Source organism: Podarcis tiliguerta (genome assembly GCF_965153285.1).
Source record: "Podarcis tiliguerta genome assembly, chromosome: 3".
Classification (NCBI taxonomy): domain Eukaryota; kingdom Metazoa; phylum Chordata; class Lepidosauria; order Squamata; family Lacertidae; genus Podarcis; species Podarcis tiliguerta.
Genome location: NC_139536.1, coordinates 96842899 through 96870016, shown reverse-complemented (window position 1 = coordinate 96870016; position 27118 = coordinate 96842899). Strand labels below are relative to the sequence as shown.

At 39.3% G+C, this 27118-nt stretch overlaps 1 protein-coding gene across 2 annotated transcripts in view; it reads left to right on the top strand.

Annotated features, from left to right (window-relative positions):
• The window catches only part of CSMD1 (CUB and Sushi multiple domains 1), a 920428-nt gene that overhangs the window by 96791 nt on the left and 796519 nt on the right, over positions 1-27118 (top strand). The window lies entirely within an intron of this gene.

The following is a 27118-nucleotide window of genomic DNA, read 5'->3' as shown; positions in this document are numbered from 1 at the left end:
TCTACATGATTGGTCCATATCACATGATACTGGTGTCTATCAGATCATGATATCACAAAGACACAGCTCCCACACTCATATAAATATATGTAAGTGGGACCATTCTTCAACAAAGTTTAATTCCTACTTATAAAATTCTCTTTATGTCTGTTTCCTTATTTGCTTAAACAGGTACTGTTTCTCTATGTTGAAAAATGAACCTGCCAATAATGTAGTCTAACTGAAAAAGTAGAAGGATATAAACCTATTTTCAAGGAGTGCCGTAGGTTTCCTGTAGGGATTAGCCTCTCAGTCTTACTAATATTTACCTACTGTGTTTTACAGAAATCGCTGACCTTGGTGCTTCTTCTTTGTTAGCACAAGTCAGAAAAGTTTAAATAAATCACCATCCCCCCTCAAACATTTAGCTATCAAGGATTAAGCAACAGGAAGAAGAAGGAGAGTTCTGCATCTGCAGAAATCTGAGTCATAGGCACAGCACAGCAATATTATGTAAATTTGTTACAGTAAAAATAGCTTTGAACACAGGGCGTGCATTTATTTTTTTTTAGCATTGGGGTGGAAAATGTGTAGTGGGTGTTCCTTACCCACATGTTCTTGAACAGATCATAAGATATAAAATGAAATATGACTTGCCTTTTCCATAATATTTAAATAATGTACATATTGCCCTGGGTGATTTATCTTTTCAACTATAACTTGAATGACTAATTTATATCATAACGTTCCTTGAACTGGTGGACATGAACTGGGATATTATAGATTTCTCTGCTATTGATTCCTGTATATCATGGTTGCATGGTAGTCACAGAGCAGCTGCTTCTAATTTTAGGTTAATTATAAAACAGATTTGCTTGATTCTTTGCATAGCTTTAATGGTATAATTCATCCAAGCAAGGCCCCATCAGAAGCAAATACACTTTACAATATAGGACATAGATCAGGCATAGGCAAACACAGCCCTCCAGATGTTTTGGGACTACAACTCTTATGATCCCTACCTAACAGGACCAGTGGCCAGGGATGCTGGGAATTGTAGTCCCAAAACATCTGGAGGGCCAAGTTTGCCTATGCCTGACAAAGATACTGTCTCTTTGTGCATGAATAGGTTGTTGTAAGCATAATGCTTCTTCATAGCTTCATATTAACCTATCCATTCTATGGGTATATAGAGTTTGAATCAACACTTTGGGTGCCGTGAATTAAGAGGTGAATCAGGGAACTTTGGAAATCACTCATGTTTCTGAGTCAGATAGTATCATTAATAAGGCATTTTGAGGTGGACCAAGGACTCCCTTAGATTCTGGGTGGCTCAGTAGCCTCAGTAACCCCCCCCCCCAAAAATGCACAAACATTGTTTCTTCCTGAGAAACCTAAGCAAGCCTATTGGGTAAGTGGGGTGTGGGGGAATCTTCTGTTTTGAGAAAGAGGTCTAAGATCTCAACCACAGTGAATTATTTCCATCCCACTTGTCTGATGCAAATTAGCTGAGAGAAACCACTTTCCTAGGGAGAAGCTACATCCCCAGAAATCACCACATAGAAAGGAAGTTCCTTTCTTAAGGCTCCTTGGTTAAATATAGTCTAAATCGGCATGGATGTACAATGTGCAATTCCTGCTTGGTGCCACAATGATAGTTAGCTATTAGTCTGTACTGGTGCCATACTTCAGAGGGCTTTGGGCATGGTCCCGCCAATGAGCCCTTTGCCAATCCTCCTTCCAACACAGCATCTCCTCTTTTTGGTGGTACCACTGATTCTTTCTCTTGCTTACCTTTCTGCCTCCTCTCTGACTTTAAAAAACAAAACAACCCCTACCTTTTTGTTGTTGCAATAACAGCAACAGCTAGAAAGACTTGTTAAACTTTTAAAGTTGGGGTTTGTTTGTTTTTTTAAGACAAAGAGGTAAAGGCTGGAGGTGACCAGCTAGTCGGCTGCTGCAGAAGATGGCAGCTGAGCCCAGTGGTGGCTGTTTGGGCCAGTGAGCATTTCTTATGAGCAGTGGGGCTTTGGCAGTGACTGACCTGGCTAACCATGGTTGTTGGGCCTGCTATTAGCTGTGGTTTGGTGCAAATTGAAAAGGACTCAAATATTTGGTGGCAAAGTTAGAAAAATATATAGACAGAAGAAGAGAGAAAGAGGTCCTTAATTCCAAAATGACCCCTGACAAATGAGCGTGCTTGAGTAGTATGGAACTGACACAGAACACCACACAGAGTTATTCACATACACAACACTGCAGTTATTTTTAACTTTTCCTGAGCAACAGCTCTGCTCACCAACAAATGTCTAGACTCTGTTTCAGGCTCCCACACCCTAGCATGCTGGAAGTAGAATACACTTCCCTTTATGATTTGTTGAGACAGAGCCATGGTACAAAGAAATGTTTTTAATATTTTTATTTGTAACCTGTCCTGTTAAAAATAAGACACAAAACACATGTCCAGCAGTTCAATATGATGCATCTGTTTCTATACTGCAGGGATTGTGAATTCAGTGTCTGCAGGCACACGTATGCCCATGGAGGGCTTCCTTGGTACTGTACTTGCAGGGTCCCCACCACCACCGCAAAAAAAAATAATAATATTAATGTTCTGTTGTAACCTAGAATAGATTGGTTGTGGTGTGTATACTTGCAAAGTGCCTTGTGGGTCTTACTTAAACTATCCTTCCGAAAACTCCCAAAGTCATTTAAAACAGAGAGTGTTTGTGAGAATCATGAGTGAGCAAAAGCAGAGAATCATATCTGGCCCATTCACATTTATAACTTCAGCACCCTGGATAGAGATCTGAGCACTTTAGTAGATTACCCAGCTGTCCAAAATGGACTTTTTGCCTTGCAAGCCTCTTTTAAAATAGTCACTTATCATCTTAAAACAGAACTAAATTTATAACATTATAGAATTCTACTGGCATTTGATGAAAAATGATGCTCAACCTGAACAAGACACCCAATCTGTAGCTTAGCTGCAAAAAACCTGTTTTCCAGTGGCCATCATTCTTGCTGAATAAGTTGCTCACCTCTGGTCTAAGAACTGCAAGGCGCAATCACCATTAAAGTAGCCTTGTGAGCACAATCTGTTATGGTTTAACAGGCTTTTATGTTTATCCCTCCCCCCCCCCCCCGATAATATTTTCAAATCAGACCTTGAAAATTCAGAAACTTTTTGCATTTGCTGTCTCTAGTCCAATTTACTGGATATCTGTGAGCGAGACAGATTCAATTACAGACCTGCCATGCAAACTTGGTGTGAAAGTTTGCACATAAGCCGTGAAAATATAGGTTTGCAGTTACATGTATTTTTATGAAAAGGAAGCTCAAAAAAAAAAGGGGGGGGGAAGAGGGTATACTGATTCCTTCCTCTGATGTAAGAAATATAAAGTTTCACAAATAACAGCAAGGATGCAATATAGCAATGTTCTTCAACCTTGGGTCCCCACATGTTGTTGGACTACAACTCCCATTATTCTTCATTATTTGCTAAGCTTCCTGGGGAAGATGGAAGTTGTAGGCCAAAAACATCTGGGAGCTGAAGGTTGAAGTAAGCTGCTATGCATAGCATATAAAAATGACTCAGCAATGTGCCTGTGGAAATTCCATATTTGGGAAAGGATAGCTAAACAACAAAAACAACAACTCCCCCTGGTATCTTGTTCCAGGGATGATATTCTCCACTTCATCCACCTGACGTGGCAGGGATGGACAGTGTTGCATCAGCACATGGATTGTAGTCACACACTCCATTAGCAGATATCAACAGAGGGCAGAGTAAGTGCAAGGACAACCTAAATGTGCAGTACATCTGGCCAGACCGCTTTCATGGTTTAGGGTTGAAGTGTAGGAGAATCTGGTTGCACATTACCCAAATAGGATTTTTTTTCGCGCTCAACCAAATTAGCACTCAGAGACTGGTTTTAATTTTTAACAACATATTTATACCCCACACATCTGGCTGGGTTTCCCTAGCCACTCTTCATACTTTTTAAATCTAGGATTTCGTGGTTAGTGCAAGGAGAAGCACTAACCTGCCTTAAGCTGGGTGAACCTGCCCAGCCCTGGTTTGGAGGCAGTGCTACACCATTGTCAGGTGTGAAGGAGATATACTCCCTGAGCCCAAAGTTTCTAGGTGTGTGAGCTCCAAAAGAGTTCCTTCATCCATATTCCCATCCCAAAGACATGAATGGCAAATTCGGGGAATCCCCTTTCACCATCCTGGTGCTCACCAATACCATTTCTAAAATTTGGCTCATTATTATTTACTTTGATCCCTTAGACTAGCATGGAATCCTTGGTACTTAACCTTCTAGTATATGTGTTGTACAGTGGTACCTTGGGTTAAGAACTTAATTCATTCTGGAGGTCCGTTCTTAACCTGAAGCTGTTCTTAACCTGAAGCACCACTTTAGTTAACTGGGCCTCCCGCTGCCGCTGCGCTGCCGGAACACAATTTCTGTTCTCATCCTGAAGCAAAGTTCTTAACCCGAGGTACTATTTCTGGGTTAGCAGAGTCTGTAACCTGAAGCATATGTAACCTGAAGCATATGTAACCCGAGGTACCGCTGTATATATTTGTATAGTATTTTGAGACATCTTTTGTTGTCTTGGTATGTTTTCTTGGATGGCTTATCATAGTAGGTTTCCCCCCCATTTTGATAAATTCATCCCAATATTAATAGAATGCAAGGAGGCCAACTTGAATAAAATGTGGTGGGGGGCAGGTAAGCCCCACTCTGCACAACTGATCACATGATGTAGTGCATGCACACCATTTGAATGGCAATGCCCATCAAAAAAATTGGAAGGGGGCACTCAAATATTTTATGGAAGGATCTTGGCCTCTAAGAGTTGGCTCCTATGATACAATGATCTAATAGCCAAGCAAAGGGGGTGGGGAGTTAGGCTTCCAGATGTTAAAAGGTTAAATGAACTCGATTGATTCATAGCACATACCCCACTGCCTGTGATACTTAGCTAAATATCCTTGTTTTCCCACCAGCTGGTAGCTGACTGTTATGTTACTTGGCAGAGAACTACTTTGGCTTATCTTCAGTACAATGCTTTTAAAAAAATGTGCCTGTGACAGTGTGTGACAGCAAGAGAGAGGGAGAGATTTTTATGATTCTTTATAATAAATTTATACTGTGCCCTAAGGGGACTTGTAACTATCATTTATATTATGGGGAGCGTAGGTGTATATGTTTTTCAGATGGACTAAACCGCTCGGCTTTGTTTTATCGTTCCATTGCCCAATTGCTGATGAAGTATGATAGATTTACCTCTGGGAAAACTCATGCACTCACATAAAAGGATACTTTTTTTGTGTGCCAACTGAAATGACATTTTGAGTGTGTGAGTTCACTAGAAGTACATGCTTATATATAGTTCAGTTCCCAGCGATAAAATTTTGGCTGCTTGTTGATGGTACATAAATAAATGAAATCTCTCCCACACCGGAATGAAATTTCCCCCACATCAGGATGAAGACACAAGATAATTGGGTTTGGATTAGAATGCCATAATTTTATCAGCTGCAGAGAACAAATAGCAGAAAGCCTGAGCAATACAGGAAGTCCCAGGTTGAAGAGCTTATTGGTTAAAGTTCACTTCAACTCTGATAAGGGAAGTACTACCCTGGCTTAAAGCACAAGCCTGTCAAATCACTGAGCCATGTATTTACGGTAATTGGCTTTTCAGCAAGAGGGAAACAAGAGTCCTGAGCTCCACCTAACCCACCCTCCCTGGCCAGCATTGGATGGTCTAGACCAGGTACCCCCAAACTTGGCCCTCCAGCTGTTTTGGAACTACAATTTCCATCATCCCTGACTACTGGTCCTGTTAGCTAGGGATGATGGGAGTTGTAATCCCAAAACAGCTGGAGGGCCAAGTTGGGGAATGCCTGGTCTAGGCCTTCTAGAACTGAAGGGGAACTTCCTTTTGACATGTCCTCAGGCCATTCGGCAATAAGTGGTAAGTTAAAAGCCACTTTTCACTCACCAGGTGTTTCATAGAATCATGGAATCATGAAACTGTAGAGTTGGAAGGGATCCTGAGGATTCAGGGTGCTTTCCAATCTAATGTAAATCTTTTTTTTGCCCACATTTATTACTAGTTGTGACAAAAGGGCCAGCCCAACCATGAGGCAAGGTGTGGCAACTACCTCAGGTGGCAGGGTCCACAGGGGCAGCAGATCCCGATGTTGATCTTTCTTCCCTCTTGTTCCTGAAATAGTTCTTCACTCACCCCTTCTTCTCTGGTGGGGATGGAGGGATGCTATTTTGTGGTTCACCTCGGGAGCCAAAATTTATTGGTCCAGCCATGAGCTAAGACCATCAGTAAAGCATATGAATAAAGTCATTCTCCTTCTTTAGTTGAATATTTCAAGGGTGACACGGAAGTCAAGATTTATTTTTTATTAGATTGAAGCATACCAAGTTGTACTGCTGGGTTAGTTGAACGTTCAGCAGAGCTGGGTGAAGGGTTTTGTTTGGTTTGTTTTATAAAGAGCTTTTATATGTATGGCTAAAGTGCCCACCGCATTTTAAGAGAGAATTTTAAGAGCATACTAGAAGCTCCTTTCTTAAAGAAGGCAATGATAGCTGAAATGGCCTTTACAGAATAGATATTAGTGTGTTGTTGCTATTGCAAAAGGTACTGAGCATACTCATAGTTGATTACAAAGAATCCTTTCTATCTCCAACAGCAGAAATCCAATTTGTAATGCCAGTTTCTAGTTCCTGCTGTTACTGATGACATTGTGAGAGAAAATTACATGGTGTGGAATTGGTATAGAAATGTGGTTATGGCAGCCCGCTTTTTACTGTTTTAAAATAATGATATTGTGCAATTAAACATTCATACATGCCTAGTACTACACCTGTTGATGCCTTTCTTTTCTTTTTACCTCTTCATAATTTGTTACTTGGCAGTGCCAAACAAATTGTTTTAAATTACTTCAAGAAACACTTTAAATATGCATATTACAATTGCAGTATTGCCTTCATAAAACACATTCAGATTTAGCAATGCGATACCTGTTCTGCAGCCAAGAGATAGTGCTGCACTCATTAATTGAAGGTTGTTGATGATAGTATCACTGGATATAATACACCAGAGTTTTCTAGATGTTTAATCTTTACATTTTAATTTTGTATCCGCCATCAACTAATTGACTGAAGCTCTGAGTCTTATTAGACCAAGCACAGAAAAGTACTTGTATTCAGCACATTGCAGGATCTGTGATTTACTTAACGTGAAACAGCATGTCACTGTGTGCCACAGAAAGAATGAACACCATTAGCTGAGGCACCAAAGTGCTAGATATTTTGCTCCCCATGGGCGTATCTTTGGCAGTTGGCTACGGTATATGTTCTTTATAAAATCTATTTTATAGCCCAATCCTTGGGTCTCTGGCGTGCCAATGCCCTCAGATCTTTGGTACCTGTGAAGGCATCTGTTCATCATTATCATCATTAGGCTTTTTTTTTTGTTTTTCTTGTGGTTTAGCTTCCAAGGTTGCTTTTTATCTGTGTTTCATGTATTTGTGTGTGTATAGGTGTGGTGTTTGGCCTATGGTTGTGGTACAAATGTGAAGACTAAAAAACACGTTCCCCTCCCTCCTCACACAGTTTTTCTGTCCCCAGACCAGGCCCTCACATCTCCAGCTCTAAGTATCACCAGTTTTTCCTCTGTGAAACAGTTACTTTGTGGTATGCATAGGAGGTTCTAAGATTTCCAAAAGCACCTGTGGCTATCAACAAAACTTGGGAAGCCTAGTCTTTTTTATTATTATTGTGCCTTTCAGTCTTTGTGTGTTTCTTTTTAATGTTTGGTTCCAGAATGGCATTGCCTAATATGTGTGTGTGGTGGCGGGGTGGAATCCCATACCCTCCAACATTTCTCTGATGAAAATGGGGACTATTTTACTATGTATATCCCACACATCTTACTGGGTTGCCTCAGTCACTCTGGGTGGCTTCCAACATTTATAAAAACATAGGAAAACATTAAACATGGGGGGGGGGGGGAACCTTCCCTATACAGGATTGCCTTTAGATGGCTCAGGGGTCAGATAGATTCCAACATTTCTCCAATGAAAAAAAGGACATCCTAAGGAAAAGCGGGGCATTCCAGGATCAAATCATAAACCAGGATGGCTTCTCTAAATCAGGCACATCTCTAGAAAATAAGGACATTTGGAGGGTCTGGAATCCTAGCTGTAGAAAGATATTTATTTTCTAATCAGAAGATATTACCTTACCTGCTTTTCAAAACTGCATATTGGGTATTCTGTTGAAGTATGGTGGGGGGAAATGTTCCATCCTGTTTCTCCATTGATCTTCATTAAAAAGAGGGGGGAAACTGGTTGCTTTTTTCCAATGTATTTTGCTTTTTTAACAAAATGTGAAAGCCAGATCAGGTCAGTTTTGTATTGGAATTCACAAGCATCAAGTTCTTCAAGCATTCCTATCAGAGAGTTATCATAAAGTTGCCTGAAGTGTTCTAGAGCATTATCTTTCTCTAAAAAAAGAAATTTAAAAATGGATGTGTGGTGGGAAATGACAGGTTTCCATCATTTCCCCTCACTTTCTGTATTTTCTGAGGTCCAGAAGTATGTCCCTATTTATAACCTGTACTATCAATTTGTCTTGCCAGAGTCACAACTTATTTTTTTTAACACGTTCTTTGGCCTATTCATGTAGAGGTTACCAAGGAGAAATGCTAAGCAATATTAGGATATGGTTGTGTTAAATGCAAAGTATATGCAATCACTGGAAGAAAAGATGAACAGATAAAATATCTCAAGACATCTTTGCACAGCCAGTTTGGAATTTTGCATTTGCTTTGACAGTGTAAGACAAGTTTTTTGGTTGTTGTTTTTTTTAAAAAAAACATATCCTTGTGTTAATTTATTTTCTTCAGGGCTTGTTTCAGCATTAGCATTAGCTAGCACTCTGGCTATTCAGCCAATTTGATCTGACTGCCCTGTGACTGGCTCTTGTTTGGAAAACAAGCTCCTGCTTGTACAGTTCCTGATCGGGTGAATACTCAGTGCTTTGTATAGGGGCAATTCTGTTCATTCTTTGGGAAACAGGAATCTCATTTACAAAACAGTTCCTGCCAGTTGGCTAAGAATGTGCATTAACTGCTTGCCCTTTCAACTGAAGGGTAAGTGCTAAAAATTAGCTGAGCAAAACTAACAGCATTAATGACAAATGTTGGGAAATATAAGGCTTACCACAAGGCCCTACCAAAGGGCCCTTACCAAGTTATCTGACTTTAAGCTTTCTAAAATTCCTTCTCTGTACATGCCTTTAGGCCACACAGGCCAAAAACCCAACAAGATAATTACTATGTGGATACTGCAGGAGGACATGTTTATTTAAAATACAAGTTTACTGAAAAGAGTAAACTCTTAAAGACAGTAAGTAAAATCCCAAATGATGAAGGATGGTCAGTGTACAGAGCTATCCAAGAAATTGCATAATCCCTATGTTACTGTTAGAGAAACTCAAAATCAGAGATGCTTTAAATATACATTCTAATCTAGAACAAAAATATGCTTAAATTGCACCACGAGAAATTCAGAAGGCACTAAAAAATAATCATGCCAAATGTTTAATTCCACTAAAACCAGTTTACTGGGTTTCAGGTAGAGCAGATTTTCCCCATTCCATTATTTTTACATGGATTCACACTTGCCTTTTGAACTCATTTAATCAAATACGTGCTGGTGTGCAACAGTAACCTGTAAGATATGGCCTGATTGGCAGGTGGGCATTACCCATCACTGCTCTAAGGGGAGTCAAGTACAATGTGATAGCTTCAGCATATTGCACATGAGCAGTTGTCTGAATGAAGTTTGTAAATAAAAAATGGAAGGATGATAGATTGTTACTTATTAGTGCCTCTGAAACACTCTGAAGTAATTCAGAACCCCTAAATCTGAAGACAAATTCAGATGAGAACTTCAAAAGCATCCCTAGTTTTAACTGTCTAATATATTCCTGTTAATTAGTTAGTGGCAATGTGTTTCACATTTTCAATAATAGATATTTTCATTCTGATATTGTTCATTTTGAGAGAGAGAAATTGAATGAGTTTAGCTTTGCTCCAGATTTTAACAGTCCATTTTAATATGCATGAGATTCCTTGGTTTTCAAAGAAAGCTCATGATTCAGATTATCCTCTGCTGGGATTTGCTGCAACCGCAGATGAGTTCATAGACTGGGGCACACCAGGAGCACAATGTCACAACACAAAATGTGTGTGGCAGTGACATTGCATTGGTATTTCAGATGGAGGCAATTAAGCAAATACTTAGAATTGGTGTGTGACTCCTAAAAAAAAAATGAGCCACACTCTTTTCAGCAAACCTTCCCAAAGAACAGGACAAAATATTTAGAGAAGTCTTGGAGGTAGAATTGTGCCTGTTGAAGAAGAAGAAGAAGAAGAAGAAGAAGAGTTTGGATTTGATATCCCGCCTTTCACTCCCTTTAAGGAGTCTCAAAGCGGCTAACATTCTCCTTTCCCTTCCTCCCCCACAACAAACACTCTGAGAGGTGAGTGGGGCTGAGAGACTTCAGAGAAGTGTGACTGGCCCAAGGTCACCCGGCAGCTGCATGTGGAGGAGCGGAGACGCGAACCCGGTTCCCCAGATTATGAGACTACCGCTCTTAACCACTACACCACACTGGCTCAGTGGATCAAATAGGGAATAGGATGCAGGAAACACATCTGAATATGTGGCTAGAGTTGGTAAGAAAATACAGATACAGTGAAAGGGGTCTTAACAGATATGTATGGGAGCTCCCTCAGTTTTGTGTGATGGTAAAAAGGATCGCATAGAACAGTGTTCCCCAAACTTGGGTCTCCAGCTGTTTTTGGACTACAATTCCCACCATCCCTGACCACTGGTCTTGCTAGCTAGGGATGATGGAGCTGGAGACCCAAGTTTGGAAAACACCGGCATAGAATAAAGGGGGGAAAGACTAGTTATAAGTTGTGAAGTTTCCAGTGGAAAGAATAGTCAGTATCACCAAATTTAATAGGATTTATTACCAAATAATAGTCTTGATGAGCAAGTAAGTAGAGTGAAAGGTTTTGCAAAGCTTTGGGATATTTTCCAGTCAATTAAAAGCATATTGTTCTGTATACTAAACATCTCTTCCTGATACACACTATATATACATTATAGGGGGGAACCTAATTTATTATCCTGTGTGGAACGGGCCAAAATAGTTTCCTCAGTGAAAACATCAGATGTGAAACATTGTTTATGTCCTGACTGAGGTGTTAATATTCAATTCAGCTTCCAACTGTTCTGCTGCCAGTTAATGTTAATACGAGTTGTGTGGCAAGCTTCCCACTGACTCACCTAAAATCTCTGTGCTAGAAGCTTAAAGTTTACCATGATCGTGCTAATGAAAATATTAGTTGGCAAAAATGTGATTCAATATATATTGATTGGGGAATGTATTTTCCACTGAGAACATTCCAGCCACCAATCTGGGGCAACAAGCAGGTCTTTGGACCAACCCCATCATTTATTTTCCATAAATGCAGTCCCTTTCATTTTCTTCAAAAGGTTAATAATACCCATTCACTTCAGTGCCAGCAATGAAGGGATGTTTTCCCACCATGTGCCAGTTTAGTAACTGGAACCATTGAGTACTGAGCCACTCTAATGAGATTCTGAATAGCCTCATCCCAGGTTCTCTTTCTTGATCATGCTAGAATATGATGGAGCCCAGGAAGAAATTTTCTGTATAAAATTTTGCACACCCATTTGACCACTTTCTTTCACAGCACTGAAATTGCTTCCAGCATGGCTTTGATAATACTTTTGCCAAACCCATCTGCATGTTGCCTTGAGCATTTATAATGACTTCGCTCCAGACAATATCATATGAATTTTGCACTGCTGTCCTACTTTTCTGAGCAGTTCATGCTTAATTCCCCCCAGCTCCCCCACTTGAGTTTGCTATGACTGTTTTCACTGCTCAGCATGGGTGTCCTCAGAAATAACTCAGGGCTAGGGGCAGGTCTGTGAATTAGAACTACAAGTTGTTGAATTGAATGTTTGCAGAATTTATACAACTGATCCCCAAGCACCATTGCATGTTGATGAGGAGAAGCAATGAGGGATTATACATTTCAGGACTAACTTCTAACAAATTGCTTTATTTGTCCATTTAACAGAGTGAGGCACTAGGAAGGACATACAGCTTCAATTTGTCCACTGAACAACAATACTGTAGAAATCTAAACCCAATTGAAAAATCCCCAAGTCTGAATTTCACACATTTTACACAGAATCTGCCTTGGCTGTGGTGAATGCCAGACATAAAGTCTGAAACCAGTCAGGCTTTCCTTTTTCTTTTTGGTAAATGCTTGACTGTCCATAGCATAAAGGAAAATATAATACAAAGTGAATTGTTCTTTATGGAGTCCATGGAGGTCTGGGCCAAAACGGTAAACAACTTATTTGATAAATTCCTCTTTGAGATGGGTCTTCAACTTTTTTTCTGCGGACACAAGCAAGATAATAGGTCTTCATTCATTGTCAAGTACAGCCATGTCTTTACCCTGTACAAAACGCTGAATGATTGTTCAGTTGTTCATGTTGTAACTAGGAGGAAAAGTGCTGTAAGAATGGCCATTTTAATAGTAGGGAACAGCTCTACGTGAATCTCTGTCATGATGAAGTGACAGTCCCAAAGCAGAACTGTAGTGGTGGTGCAGAATCTGTCGTTTGAATCAGGTCTATAACACACAATCATTTAATAGCCCTTGTGTTAAAGAGCAAACAAAACTGCAGTCCTAATAGACAAACCGAGCAAGCCGTGAGCATGAAGCATGAGTTAGCACCACCAAATATACTGAAGGAAATTCCCACTGCAGCTCTTTCACTTCGGCTTACTCCACACATGCCCTGATCTGCCAATAAAGACGACTTGTATTTTCCACAGTGACCTGCATTTAGAAGTGACCACTTTACTGTACAACTCTACTAGCCTTAGGATGTTGTAATAAACTTTAAAAGAGCATAGGTGAGGGAGACTAGAAATGTTTTGTTGAAAAGGTTCACCTATATGTTTACAAAGCCATTGACAACAGATTATTTTCCCAGCAAACTACACCATGGGTGCCAGTGCATGACTAATATGGTGCTAGAGCAAGCAAAAGGCCTTGTATCAAGGGAAGTGTTACAATATTGAATCTCCTTTTCCACTCAGATGAACGTTGCACATATATAACATAGCTATGCCTTCCAGCACAGCTACGTTTAACTTCAAAAAAAGACACTTCTCAAAAATAAAGGGACTGGTAAAAAAGAGATTAACCCCCCCTTGAATTTTCCCTTCAAACTCTCTAGAACACTTGTGGTTATTCAAAATAATGATAACAGAAACTCACTTAGAATGTACACCACAAATCACAAAAGGTAATGTTAGAGATTGACATTTCACTTCCTGAGGCAAAGGCCAAGATGGCACCCATTCCTATTCCACAGTCCTTGTAAACCTCTCCAACCTGATGATGATGATACTTTTTTATTATTTATACCCCGCCCATCTGGGTGGCTTCCAACAAAACGCTAAAATATAATAACCTCTTAAACATTACAAGCTTCTGTCCATAGTATTTAAAAACACAACTTACATTTTATTTGTTGATTGTTCATATAACTTATATGTTCTTGTTCAAGTGTGGGGAACCGGTGGCCTTTGAGAAGTTGCTGAACTACAACTCCCATCATCCCTGATCACTGGCTGTGTTTTCTAGAGCTAGTAGGAGTTGTAGTTCAGCAATCTCTCAAAGGCCACCGATTCCTCGCACATTTTTTTATAATGTTTGCAACTTAATTGAGCATAAAAAAAGAAAATAAGAAAAAAGAACCACCAACTTTTCTCCCAATGCTAATGCTGTGACATCACTGAACAGACATGTATTGTACCTCTTTTTTTCTGAAGATGTCTAGGAGAGGAAATTGCTTTTGGGCCAGTTTAGGCTCCTCTGTCGGAGGGACTGAAATGACAGTTGAAGGTTCAGAGTTTGGCTACCGCTCCCCATCCTCACTGGATAATTTGTTAACACTGAGTCTAGTTCTGGCAAATTCAGGGGTCAGGATTACAGCTGAACTGGTAACTCCTCTGAATTATCATCAGGGAGTTCTGTGAACTGCTTAACAAAGCACAAGGTAATGCATGATGTCAGTGCTCATGCATAACATTGTATGCACAGCTGCCTGGTCTGCGTAGACATTTGCTCCTTCTTCAAGGAGAATGAACTGGCCCTAGAAATGTACAAATGTACCTAGCTTTATTTTTATGGTCTCGTGTCTGAACTATAATAATGTGCTCCTTACTGCCTTTCCCCTCACCCCTAGTCCTCTTTCATTTTCAGTAAATTCAAAACATTTCTGCTAAATTGTGCTACCTGTGCACATTTGCTCAGCCAGAAATTATATATACTTCTTGGAGAACTGTGTACATGTCCCACACTGTATCTACAAAATAATTTGTGATGTGGAGCAATGTAAAGAGATGGGTGACAAAAACACATGCACCAGCTGTTAATGGGTCTCAAAATATAGACTTTGCATGTACAGTAGACTTGTGTGCACACATAAAGACCTTTGCAGATTGTGCTACTTTTGTCTTATATCAGACATCAGGCAGTTTTCTTTTTAGCAAGGAAACGACTAGCTTAGCTTGATATTTTTGCAAAGCATGAAAGTTGACTGCAATATAATTTTCTATGATAACATTGTAAATGCCTAGCTTTATGACTGTAAAAAAGTAGCCCAATAATAGTAATGATAAAATCCAACATAGGAGTATGGAAAACTCAACGAATGCACCACACATTTGCCACCAGACTTGCCTGTGTCTCCTTTGCTATATGCATCCCTATATGTTCACTCCGACTTATCTTGCCTGAAAATACTGTTCAGTTGCCAGGCAACCGTGGCAGTTCTGGTATGCAACGCATTGCAGGCAAAGTGTCATCCTGCTTTCTTAGCACACATCTAACAGATATTCATGACACAGAAAGAATGGTTTGCCTTCTTAAAGCATGCACACACACACACCTGAATTCTTCGTATCTGTTAACCCAGTAATGCACACATCTTGATTTTCATCCTTTAAAAAATGCTTGCAAATGCACTGTGACTTACAAATGCATGAATATTACACAAAATGTTTAGTTTTGGACAGAAAGTAAAAAAGGGGGCAATATGTTGAGGCAACACTTAAGGCACAGGTAAATGAAATACAATTTCCTGCAGCTTACATTGTATTCAGAGCGCAGAGGTGCTGCCTCTGCTCTCAGCAGAAGGTAAGTGTGCCCAATAATAATAATAATAATAATAACAACCATAATAAATATTAAATCTTCATCATTGAGTCTTATGGATGCAGCAGATCCCAACACAGCATATTCTTTGTTGATACAATTATCCTATATTTATTGTAGACCTGGGAAATGAAAATGAGTTTAATGATTCCTTAGCACCGTTCCTCAGCACTTTTGGTTTTCTTTGCGGCTGCCAAGTCAATGTTACAAACTTGTGTCTATAACCTGATGAGCTGTTCTGCTACAGGGATTTGGATGCAGGCTGTCTGTCTGAATTGTATGGACCCAAAATAACCAACATATGAAGAACCTGCATATTTATTTTGTTTAAGTCACTGACAAATATCAGATCTGATGACAAGGTCATATATCTTTGTTTTCTGCCAGTATGAAAGCAGTCAGGATGGCTCTGTTGGTAGGGTGATTTTTTTAAAAAAGTGTTGCTTGAATTGTAGTTTTAAATTTTAAAATTATTGTTCTTTTATCTTTGTTTTCAAATCATGTATTACTTTTCTAATTATCTTCTGTTGCTTTTAACGGTGTGCCACTTTGAACAAGCACTTGCCCAGAAAAACATACTATTTTTTTAAAAAATAAATAAATAAATTGGAAAGGCTAGTCATTTAATTAGATGATAGAAAGTGGAAGGGTACAATTAACAAAGGATGCACTATTTGCACGGGTGTTAAATCTGTTCCCTCTCCCTGGTGATTCCACTCACTGAGAAGCAAGCCTGTCCCTGTCTTCATAGTCCACCTTAGCTTCTGTTTCACGGTAACATTACAGAGTGATGGATTTGCCCAAGACACACTGATTATTAAGTTGTTGGTTTATTTGCATCTGCCAATCAAAACTTGGAGTATGCTGTTTAGTTCATAATAAAAGTCTTTATTCCAGCACAAAGTTAACCAAATTATATATGGTAAGGTGGAATTTTGTATCCTGTTGTCATTGTAAACATCCAATTACAGTAAGGGGCACTTCCAGCAGAACAAAACATCATTCTATGTTTTCGGAATGCGGAACCAGAGTAGTTCACAGTACCACTTTTACACTGAAGTGTCAACCAGGTTGTCTTGAACCCTATTGTATGATACATTTGGATGTGGGAACTTCACCATGATGCAATTTTACTGTTTGGGGTGGGGAATATGCAATTGATTTAGATATGTCTCCAAGCAGTAAGATGTAATATTTAGTAGTGGACAGGATATGTGGTTCTGTGATTCACATAGTAAGTACTGGCTCTTACAATCTGAGGGTGCCTTCAAATAGAACATTTAGCATGCAAAAAATAATAATTGAGAATACCACCTTATGGTGAGTTTACCCCATCTGAAAGTTGCATGTGTTCTGGATTTGAATAAAAAATTGAGATAGCCATGCCATGTTCATTATACCCTGAGGCAGAATTCTTCAAATGCTGAGTAGAAGGTCACCTAGAAAGTGTATGGTGTCACACCTGGCTAGGGCCGCTCTGAGCCCGGCCTTGGCTGGGGAGGGCGGGGTATAAATAATAAAAAAATATTATTATTATTATTATTATTATTATTATTATTATTATTATTATTATTATGTTGCAATGCAGCAGTGCTGGTTGCTCTGAAAGCTCACAGCTGGTGTAAAATGCAGGCAATGTAGCATGCTATGGGGTTTATCTGGGCTGCACCAGTCATGAAAGTTGGGCTTCTGTCTATACTTATTCCATTATAATACTATTTCTGAAACTATTGTTTATTGGAACTGAAAGCAGAAAGAGGAAGTCAAGCATATAACATACACCATAAAGCTTTCATTTGAACACAGACTTTATAAATAATTGCCAGTGCTCTAAAAGAATAGTTCTGAGCTGCAATCTTAAATATGTGGGTTTTTTGTTTTTTTAAAAGAACACCATTGCACGTTCTTAGGGGAGGGAAGCTTTTTCAATATGATCTCCTTCAGGATAATTAAATGGAGGGGGAGTAACCATTTAAGCTTTCCTTACATTTCTGACAAATAGCCTTCTCATTTGGTAAGTGGCAGCTTTTTGCATACCATTTATTTAAGCTTACAGCACTTAAGTGATCCTTCTGACATAGTCATCCAGGTTTAGGAATTGGAGACCATGTAATTTTATGCTTCAGCTCCAGCAAATGTGATAGTATGCTGATCTCCTTAATGGCAGCTTTCTAATAATGCAACAATAGACATTATGCTTTTAGTTGGCAGACACCCACACAATGAGCCACCCACATGCTGCCAGAATCCAAAGCCCACAATAGTGTTCAGATTTACATTTTGAGAGCTGTAAACTTATTAAAGCTTTTTACTACCAGTATGGAAAGGGGGTTTCTCCTCAAAGTCCCCCCCCCCCTTCTGCTTCAGAATTGTACATTCATGTCACATCACTTACTGCCAAGCCTGAGCAGAATACAGTAATAACTTGGAATCAAAATGTAAATTCAGTATTTAAAATCCGAAAAAGGTAAAACCAAAGGTTTGGCCCTTTTTTAAATGCATGCATCGCAAAAATAGTGCACCTTTTCTATTGCATTTTAGTTCTTTATAGTTATCATTGTACTATAGAAGTTAACATTCCATAAAATAATCATAACCCGTATTTAATTCTAGAAAAGAGTAAGGCAGGATACATCTATGGAACAGGGCTGAACTGAAATGCCCCTATTTCACCACTCACATTGCGTGTGACAAAATAGCATTTTGGCTATTGTGTGTGGGGAGTGCAGATCTCAAGGGTGGGGACTTGAAGTGTAACAATGCTCATTTTAGTTCCTCAGTGATGTGGAATGCCATTTTTTATTCCCCACAGTGCCGTCAAAACAATAATACATCCCTATGTTGTTCCCAGAATGACATGTCTTTTGGGAGGACATTTCCCCAGCCCAAGAAAGCCCCTTGGAATGTGGCCAAGTCATGTGAGTGAGTTTTGTGCTCCCTCAAAATTCATCTCTACTCCCTCTTTCATCATGACTCCATCTTCCAAAAAAAATTGGGAGCAAATTTCCCAAAGTTCCAATGATTGTTCCAGCTCTAATTTATATATAACTAATTACTGTTTGCAACCCATCTGACTCTGTAAGTCTCCACTGCACTTTGGCCGAGCTTATGGGATCTTAACAGCCAAGGTACCAAGCGGCAAAATGAAAGCAATGGAATGATCACATTCACTACAGCTTCTAAAAAGAAATGAAAGGTCTGTTTCACTGGCCAAAAAAACACTCCCACAAATCTTACGACTGGAGTCTCTGAATGGCCAAGCAAGAAAATTAAGGTCTGGGAAGTCAAATGGGGAAATGGTAGTTACAGGCAGAAAAATCTGTGAACTAAGGTATAGGAACTAAGGAAAGGATAGGTGGAGCATATAGTGACTTGAATAAAAGAAGATGGTAGGCCCAGCACCAATGGTTAACAGAGTCAGGTCCACAGACTAGTAAAAGGGTCCATTGTTGACCAGAAATTCTGGGGATGAATCCCATCTACTGACAATAGACTGAGGAAATCAGAAAGTCACATTGCACATTGCACAGTCAGCTGGAATTTGTTCTTTCATGAAATGGAAGAGCATGCCAGAGATCTCTCTGGTGAATAAGAGGCTGTGAGGGCAATCTACCATTTCTGGTATGCAAGACTCGGACTCCAGTACCTTCATTATTGCAGGATGCCATTTTGCATTTGGTGATAAAGGATCCTTGATAATGTAGGAACTGATGGGATGATGTCCCATTTCCCAGTGGGACAGGTGCTAGTACATGTTAGGGAAAGAGAGTGTGACTCTTTCATGCTTCTAGAAACTGCTTATCAGCCATCTTTGCAATCAAGCGGTATATAAATAAATAAGAATAAATAAAAGAAAGGCCAAAGTACTGAACATCTCGAACTATTTTAACAAATTTGTTGGCATGTACAGGTACTGAATTTTGGAATATTTGAAAATTGGATTTAAAAACAAAAGCCAAAAAACCTTGTATTTATTTTTCTGCATTTGGAAGTTTCACTGTTTCTCATAATTAAAACTACAGTGACTGCCAAAAGAGAGATGTTGCAAATCTGTTATATTTTTAAAAAATTAACATAAGCTTCCATTCAAACAACCGCAAGGTCTAAGGGGATTTCGTAAATTTAAAAATTGCATTACTGTCTCAGATCCTAGGGAAAAATAAAAAATACTGTACTGGCTCATGATGGGAATACAGTTTCTTAAAATTAGTATTTTGTGTTCTGTTAACTTTTTAAAAGGGCTTAAAAGTTCTACAATTGCAGCTGCCATTACCATTTTCATTTTAATTAGTTGCAATACTTCAGTTGAATCTGTATGTGGACTAATTATGTCTGCTACTTCTTTAAAAGCGTCCCAGGGCTTTTCAGCAACAACAGATCCATTGAATGTCCTGTCATTCAGGTTACAGCCTCGTTGTTCCCTTAAGCCATAATACTTTTAATAGCAGAGATATGCATATCTCTGAAACACTATGCAGAAATCTATTAAAGTGAATTATATTCGTTCCAAGTGGGGGGGAAAGAGGGCTGTGGGAATAAAGAGCACTGAAAATGTAAGTCCGTCAGCAGAAAAGAGTGGGAAACATACGATGCTGCCTGGATAAACAGTATAAAATCCTTGTCAAGATTCATGAGAGTGGCACCCAGGGGATCTATTACGCCTGAAGAGACCTTTCATTTAGTCTGGTGACTGTCCAGAGAAAAGTTAAGAATCTGTTCAAGTGGCTCAAGTAGATACTAAATTCAAATGTTGGCGTTCAGTGCCCTACTTGAGAAGTTAATTCAAACAATGCTTACTTTAAACAATTGCCACATTATTTCAAATGGTTTCAAGCAATAGTATCCCTTTCAATCAAGTATCTCAGTCTATTTTTTGAGTCTACTTCTGGGACTTCATTAGCAGCTAATCATATAGAAAAAACACAAAATGGCTGCAAATCATGTTTCCCCACAAGTAGGGACACAGGACACAGAGGTGTCCCCACTACCCCATCGCCCCATGACCCAATTCAGTTGTTGTACAATGTGTGACAGGTGATTTGGAAACAAACAAAAAAACCCAAGCCCTGAACAACATTTGAATACAATGCATGTATACTCCAAAACACTGCAAGGCTCTTGATTCTTGCATTTTTTCACTCAGACACATCAGGCAGCATTCAACTAAAAACAATGTGCAAAAAGATTGACTTCAGTTAGTGTAACGGGCATGCTCCCCTGTCACCTCCCTCCATGTATGCTGCACGTATTCATGTCCCTAAATCTGCTCTGGAAGTTTGGGGGGGGGGGACAGAACAATTTTGGGACATGCCCTGGAGGTAGAGGAGAGGGTGGGAAGTCCTGTTGTGTAGTGGAAGTAATTGCATGCTCACAAAGCACTATGTTGAATACAATCTATCCTGTGTGTCCTTTTTTACTTAGATCCCTATGTGCCAAGTTGTGGTGGAAACAGACGAGTCTGATCCTTCTGCTCACCTGTTCCTCCCAGCGTTATGAATGAATGAGAGATCTGCATGACTTCCTAGAGTGGACAATGCTCCGCCTTTCCCTGCCTGCGCACAATTCCAAGATGGTCATATGAAAGAGTGCATGTGGCGCAGTGTTTCTGGCTGTTAACCAGAGGGTTGGTGGTTCGAGCCCACCCAGGGATGGCTGTGGGCAGCATACCTGCATTGCATGAGCTTGGACTAGATGACTCTTGGAGTCCCTTCCAACTCTACAATTCTATGGTTCTATGTGACAATAATAGGGATGCGGGTGGCGCTGTGGGTTAAACCACAGAGCCTAGGACTTGCCGATCAGAAGATCAGCAGTTCAAATCCCCGCGATGGGGTGAGCTCCCGTTGCTCGGTCCCTGCTTCTGCCAACCCAGCAGTTTGAAAGCACGTCAAAGTGCAAGTACATAAATAGGTACCGCTCTGGCGGGAAGGTAAACGGCGTTTCTGTGCGCTGCTCTGGTTTGCCAGAAGCGGCTTAGTAGTGCTGCCCACATGACCCGGAAGCTGTACACCGGCTCCCTCGGCCAATAAAGCGAGATGAGTGCCGCAACCCCAGAGTTGGCCACGACTAGACCTAATGGTCAGGGGTCCCTTTACCTTTACCTATGTGACAATAATAAAATTAAAAACACTGGGTGGGGAATGTGAACCTTTTGGTGTGGGAGCTATGTACACTGCTTAGAAATGCAGATAATTAAGTGGTATAGAAATACTAAATAATGGATTTAGAAAGGATTCCTCAGATGGGTATTGGGCTTCTACAAGTTGAAGCAAAGATCCCAGAGTGCTTTATGCATCAGTGATACAGACATCAAGAAACAAAAAGATGAGGACAACTGTATGTATCTAAGAATAAACCGTAAAGGGCAGGATGTGGGCAGAGAGGTAGCTTTTTCATCTCTAGTTCAAGGGAAAACCCTAGGATCATGAGGGGCAGGGGCGTCCTTGACTACTAACACGTCTAGGTTGTAATCAAAGAGAATAAAGATTTCCACTGCTCACCATCCCCACTGCTTTGGGATGTTACTTCTCTAAGCTTAAGACAGATGTCAGGTTAGGGAGGGCAGAAATTGCTGGGACAGCTCCATTGTAACGGTTAGGTCAAGCTTGTAAATACCCAGCACAAAGGCCTCTAGATCTGCAGCCAACTGCAGGTTTTCTTTCTCTCATGTATGCTATTTTTATACTATTTGACTGTAAAACATTAATAGAGATTAGTGAATCCTGTTTTAACCAACCTCCCCCAAAAAAACTGTAAAGGCTGCCCTTGCAGAAAAAAATTACTGCAGCTACCATTCTGAAATTTGCAGAATTTGTTAACTCAGGAGGGTGACCTTGCTTGCAAATTCATCCTGTTCGGCACATTTTAAAGAAATCTAAATTCAAGGGCATATATAGCAAAAGCCTTTATACCTATTTGCTTGTAATATAGCAGGCTGTATCCACAATGTAGGGAATAGTAGGCAAATTTTATCCACTTATATCAAAAGGAAAAAAGTTACAACCATTTTATTAATTAGTTGTTATTATTATTATTATTATTATTATTATTATTATTATTATTATTATTTCCCTATAACTAATGGGAGGAGGGGAAATGAAGTGGACTCAGACAATGAGTCACATTGGGCAGCCCATGACATACATTGAACTAAGTTGAATGCTGAATCTGGATCTGAACTGAATTCTGTGATCAATGCACACTCGTCATACACGTGCAATAACCTAGCGGTGGGTGATCTATGGCCCTCCAGCAGTTGTTGGAATTCAATTCGCATCAACCTTAGAAAGGTCAATAATCAGTAAGGATGGGGAGGGCAGTCCACCAACTTCTGGAGGGCCACAGGTTATCCATCCCAGATTCTGTTTGTAGTCCAGTGAGCTGCATTGGTATTCCACCTGTCAAATACATCTAATGACTTGTGCATGAGCTGCTTTATGGCTCAAAATACCATCCTCGGTTAATAAAATAGAGTGTTCTGAGACAGTTTGTCCTTTTGGATTGCCTCATTAAGTTCTCAGGGATTTTTTTTTTTTTTTGTCAGTTTATTAAGAAATATCTGTCTATTCTCTGCTTAGACTCTTCTAATTAATCCCGATCTTTACTGCAAAACCAATGACATTGATATGCCATATCACTGGGCAGCTGTCAAAATGAAACGCCTGTTGTGCAGTGTGGTGTTAATATCATCTAATGGCTACACACGACGGTGCTCTTACCTGTAATTTTTCTGAGAATGTTTGCCATTTGGGTATCTTTTGGCATCGTTTCAAGGAGCTTGCATTATGCCGTACTGCTCAAATGCTGAACTGAAATTGAAGAAGTCTAATAGACACTGACGGGATGCCTGCTCTGTGGGTAATGACCTTATTGACTGAGGAAGAATGCAGAACAGAAGATAGAAAGGCACTGCCCCTTTGGGAATGCTAAGGTTGCTGAAAGAGAATAAAGGCTACTTGAGTGTAACTGATATTTATGAAGTTAAGTGACTTCTTACCCATGAGTTTCAGTTTAAGATGCTTATTCCCTTTGATCTTGTCTTATAATTCATTCAACTACTTTTTTCTCTACTCCTTTTTGCCTAGCTTGAGAACATTTGATATGAATGACAAATTAGGGGGAAAATATGCTGCGTAGGTGGGAAATATTCTATGTAAAGGGGGAGTATTGCAAGAACCATGGGAGGTTTGTAGAGTTTCTTGTTTTGTTTTGTTTTTGTTTTTCCTAGAAGGAAAAGTAAGGAATTCATGAAAGTACAATTTGACACATACTTGCACTACGGACAGAAGTGTAAAGCAATAGCCTTTGGGGGAAATGTACTGTTGAGTTCATAGTACAGTGGTAACTAGAAATCTTTTTTGATTGACATATGTTACGTTTGCAGTTAAATCGTGTGCAAAATGTTCTGATGCTTTCGTGATGAGCAAAAGCAGCAGATGGCAGTGAGTTGATTTTCTTGAATTTAAGCTATTTTGCGTTAGTTAGTTATTATATAAATAATTCATATATGCTAGTTTTCTTTTTTGTTACTGAGGTTAGCGTCACAAAAACAGATATATAGTGGGGTGGGGCTTGCTTGAAAGACTATTTTTGTATGTCTCAGCTTTGTTATCGCTGTACTTATTAGTACAGCAATATTAACAAAAATATGGGTAAATGTGATAAAATCCTGGAGTGCAGCTGTCAGTCGGTGTATACAATACTTAGCTAGATTGACGAATGTCTGATTCAGTATATGGTGCCCCCTCACTTTCTATACTTTCTGCAGATTACGCCCCCTTATTTCTGTGAAAATCTCATTACCTTTATGAAAGAATAAAACGGAGGGAGGGTTGCCCAGCAAGCACTCTTCTTATAGTAGTGATCTTCTTTATTTAACCTTTTTTTTGTAAGTGGTAGGTTCATTCCCTTCTTTTGTACTGGAAAAAATCACTAACTACACAAATGCTTTGGGATATTGTCAGTTTCTTTATTTGTCTGTGGATCTGTGATGCCCTGGCTGTCAACTTTGCTTCCATTCATATGGAGGTAAACACAAAAATGTATGTTGCATGGTTCCACTTCATTCTTGGAGAAATTGAAATCAGTTTCTAAAATATTTTTGAAGAGCTGGGTCACCAGTTCAGTCAAAGAAAATGACTACGTAGCTAACTGAATTTAGAGTGGGGTGCTCTCACTCAGCCATCTCAATCCTATCACTGCCAGCAGAGGGTTATTGCTCCACTAACCAAAGCTGGCTGGAAGCAGCTTGTATTTAATCAGCGCACCGCCTATGATGCACTGTGAAAACTCTCTGTTGAGTAAGCTGCTGCTGTTATAGTTGTTGCTGTTTTTATTGGACTTTTCAGTTTCCTTGATCTTTTATAACATGGTTTACAAATTATTTTAACTCTCATAATATCATAATGCAACCACAATAAATAATAAAACAACACAACTAAAAGTGTTGTTCTATAAATGTAATCGTCCTGAATTAAAATGTTTTTAAAGCTCATTTAAAGGTGCAAAGGAAATAGATTTCCCTAAGGAGGGAATTTTGCAATCTAGTGCCATTGCAGAAATGACCGAACCTTTGGCAGTCACCAAAGTCATCCAATTTAAGGTCAGTTTCTCAACTGTTCCTTGTTCTCCAGGTTCTCCACATTCCTTAGCTTATGGGGTTTCAGACCACTTATGCCTTAGTGCCCAGTTGTGTGTCATTATGATGGATGCTGACAGTTGTCATATGTGCATACCCTCCCAGGAGAAGTGGCAAAGGAGGTGACAGAGAAAGAGGGGGTGGCCTTAGTCAGCAACTCTCTCTTTCCTCCATTTCCCCCATTATGAAGCCATTCCCAGATAACGTACCTCAACAACAATGGGAATTTGGGACTCTGCATGATGGCTTAAGGATTTTCAGGGCAGTTGAAACTATGTATGACACACCCCTGTGAAATTCTGCAGAGATGTGAGAGCTATAGGTGTTCTTGACACACAGTAATCCTTCTTCTGTTATATGCAGTGTGGTCTGCACAAATGTGTTCTCACACTCTTCAGTATTTTCCTATCTGCACAACATTTATATTTATATAAATGTCTTCTATGTCTTACTGGAGAATTGTTCATACTCAAAATATGAATTCACAAAGTTATATGTAATACTTGTGTCAAGCCTTTCCTCCTAAGGTTTACCTGAAGTATACCTGCAATTATTCAGGGGAACTTTAGCTTTTTGTTTACAGAAAGCAAAGCAAACTGAAATAAACAGCAGATGGACAATATTTTTAAAGAAATGGCTTCAAGTAAAATATCACAATTTGCTCTGCTGTGGACAAAGCCACAACCTTATCTGTCAAGAGAGCTCTATAATATTTTTTTAAGCTAAAGATTTGTTATATAAGGGTGAGAATGTAATCAACTTCAAGGGCTGTGTGCATTTAACTACATGACGAGTTAATAATTTGGAAAAAAGATATACAATTTCAAAAAAAGAATTTGTAGTTAAAACACTAGAGATATAGTTTTGGTAGGTTTTTTATAATAATAATAATAATAATAATAATAATAATAATAATAATAATAATAATAATAGCCTATGCACTTTATTTGTTTACTGCCATCCTTTTACTGATACTGATGAGAGAAAAGCATAAATATTCACATCTATCTGAAAACTGTATAGTTGTCAACTTTCATTGTTATCTGTAGAGCATAACATGTCTCCAATCTGAAAGCTAAAGATAATACAGCCTAGACTTTAATTTAGGATACATTTCAGTGGAAAGATAGATTAGGCAGCATGAACAAATTAATTATTGGCAGTCTCTCCTCATCTTTTAATGTTGCCAAACACTTGCTATGAAGCATGTAAGAATGTAGGAATTTAGCTACTCATGATACTTTTTAAATAGCACAATCAAATTACCAATTTATTACAAGTAATTGAAGCCTTTATGGGTGATCCAAAGAGCACAAATTGCACAAATATGCAGAACTAAAAAAACCCCCACTAATATTTTAATTATAAAAAAATGTTACAAAGAATTGCTACTATAAAAAGCTGTTTATGTCATGCTGGTGTGAATACAGCCAATTCAAAAGATGTGGTTCAGAAATTTAACTTCCCTGTTTTTGTTATCTGTTCTATTTTCTTTGGTGGTTTTCCAGCACCTTTGCAGGGCTGGGTTTCCCTAGCTGTCAAGAAACATCAGTGTAAAATGTGTGGATAATGTCATTATACAGTTGACTCATTAGGTAGCAATGGACATCATTGTCTCTTCTGTATGTGTTTAAGAGAGAAGATAAAGTTCCTCTCTAGTTTCATCACTGATGGGTTCTCTATGGGATAACCAGCCTCCTATAACCAACATGCTTAATTTTAATTGATACATTAAGGGGTTACTGCTGTAGAGTAAGCTGTTCTGCCAGGCTTAGCTAGGTCACTCTCCCTTACCTTGGGAGGAAGGTAATCAAGCCTATTGTACCTCAGTCTACCTGAGAAGCTCAATGTGTGAGCTGGTCTCTCCAAGCTCACGTGTATCTAATAAGCCTTTCTTGAGTTCTTATGCCAATATTTTAGGAACGTTCACCTCTGTAACTAAGTCAAGCTTTACTGCCTGTGCTATCTGACTATTGTATGGCAAAGCACAGGAACCTGACCTTTAGAGAGTTTGTAAGAGTAAACCAATTTTAAACTTGCCAAACATGTGGTGTTTTCTTCACTCCACATGTGCTTGTGACATGCGGAGAGAGGTTTTCACTGCCTTTCTGCTTCTCCTAC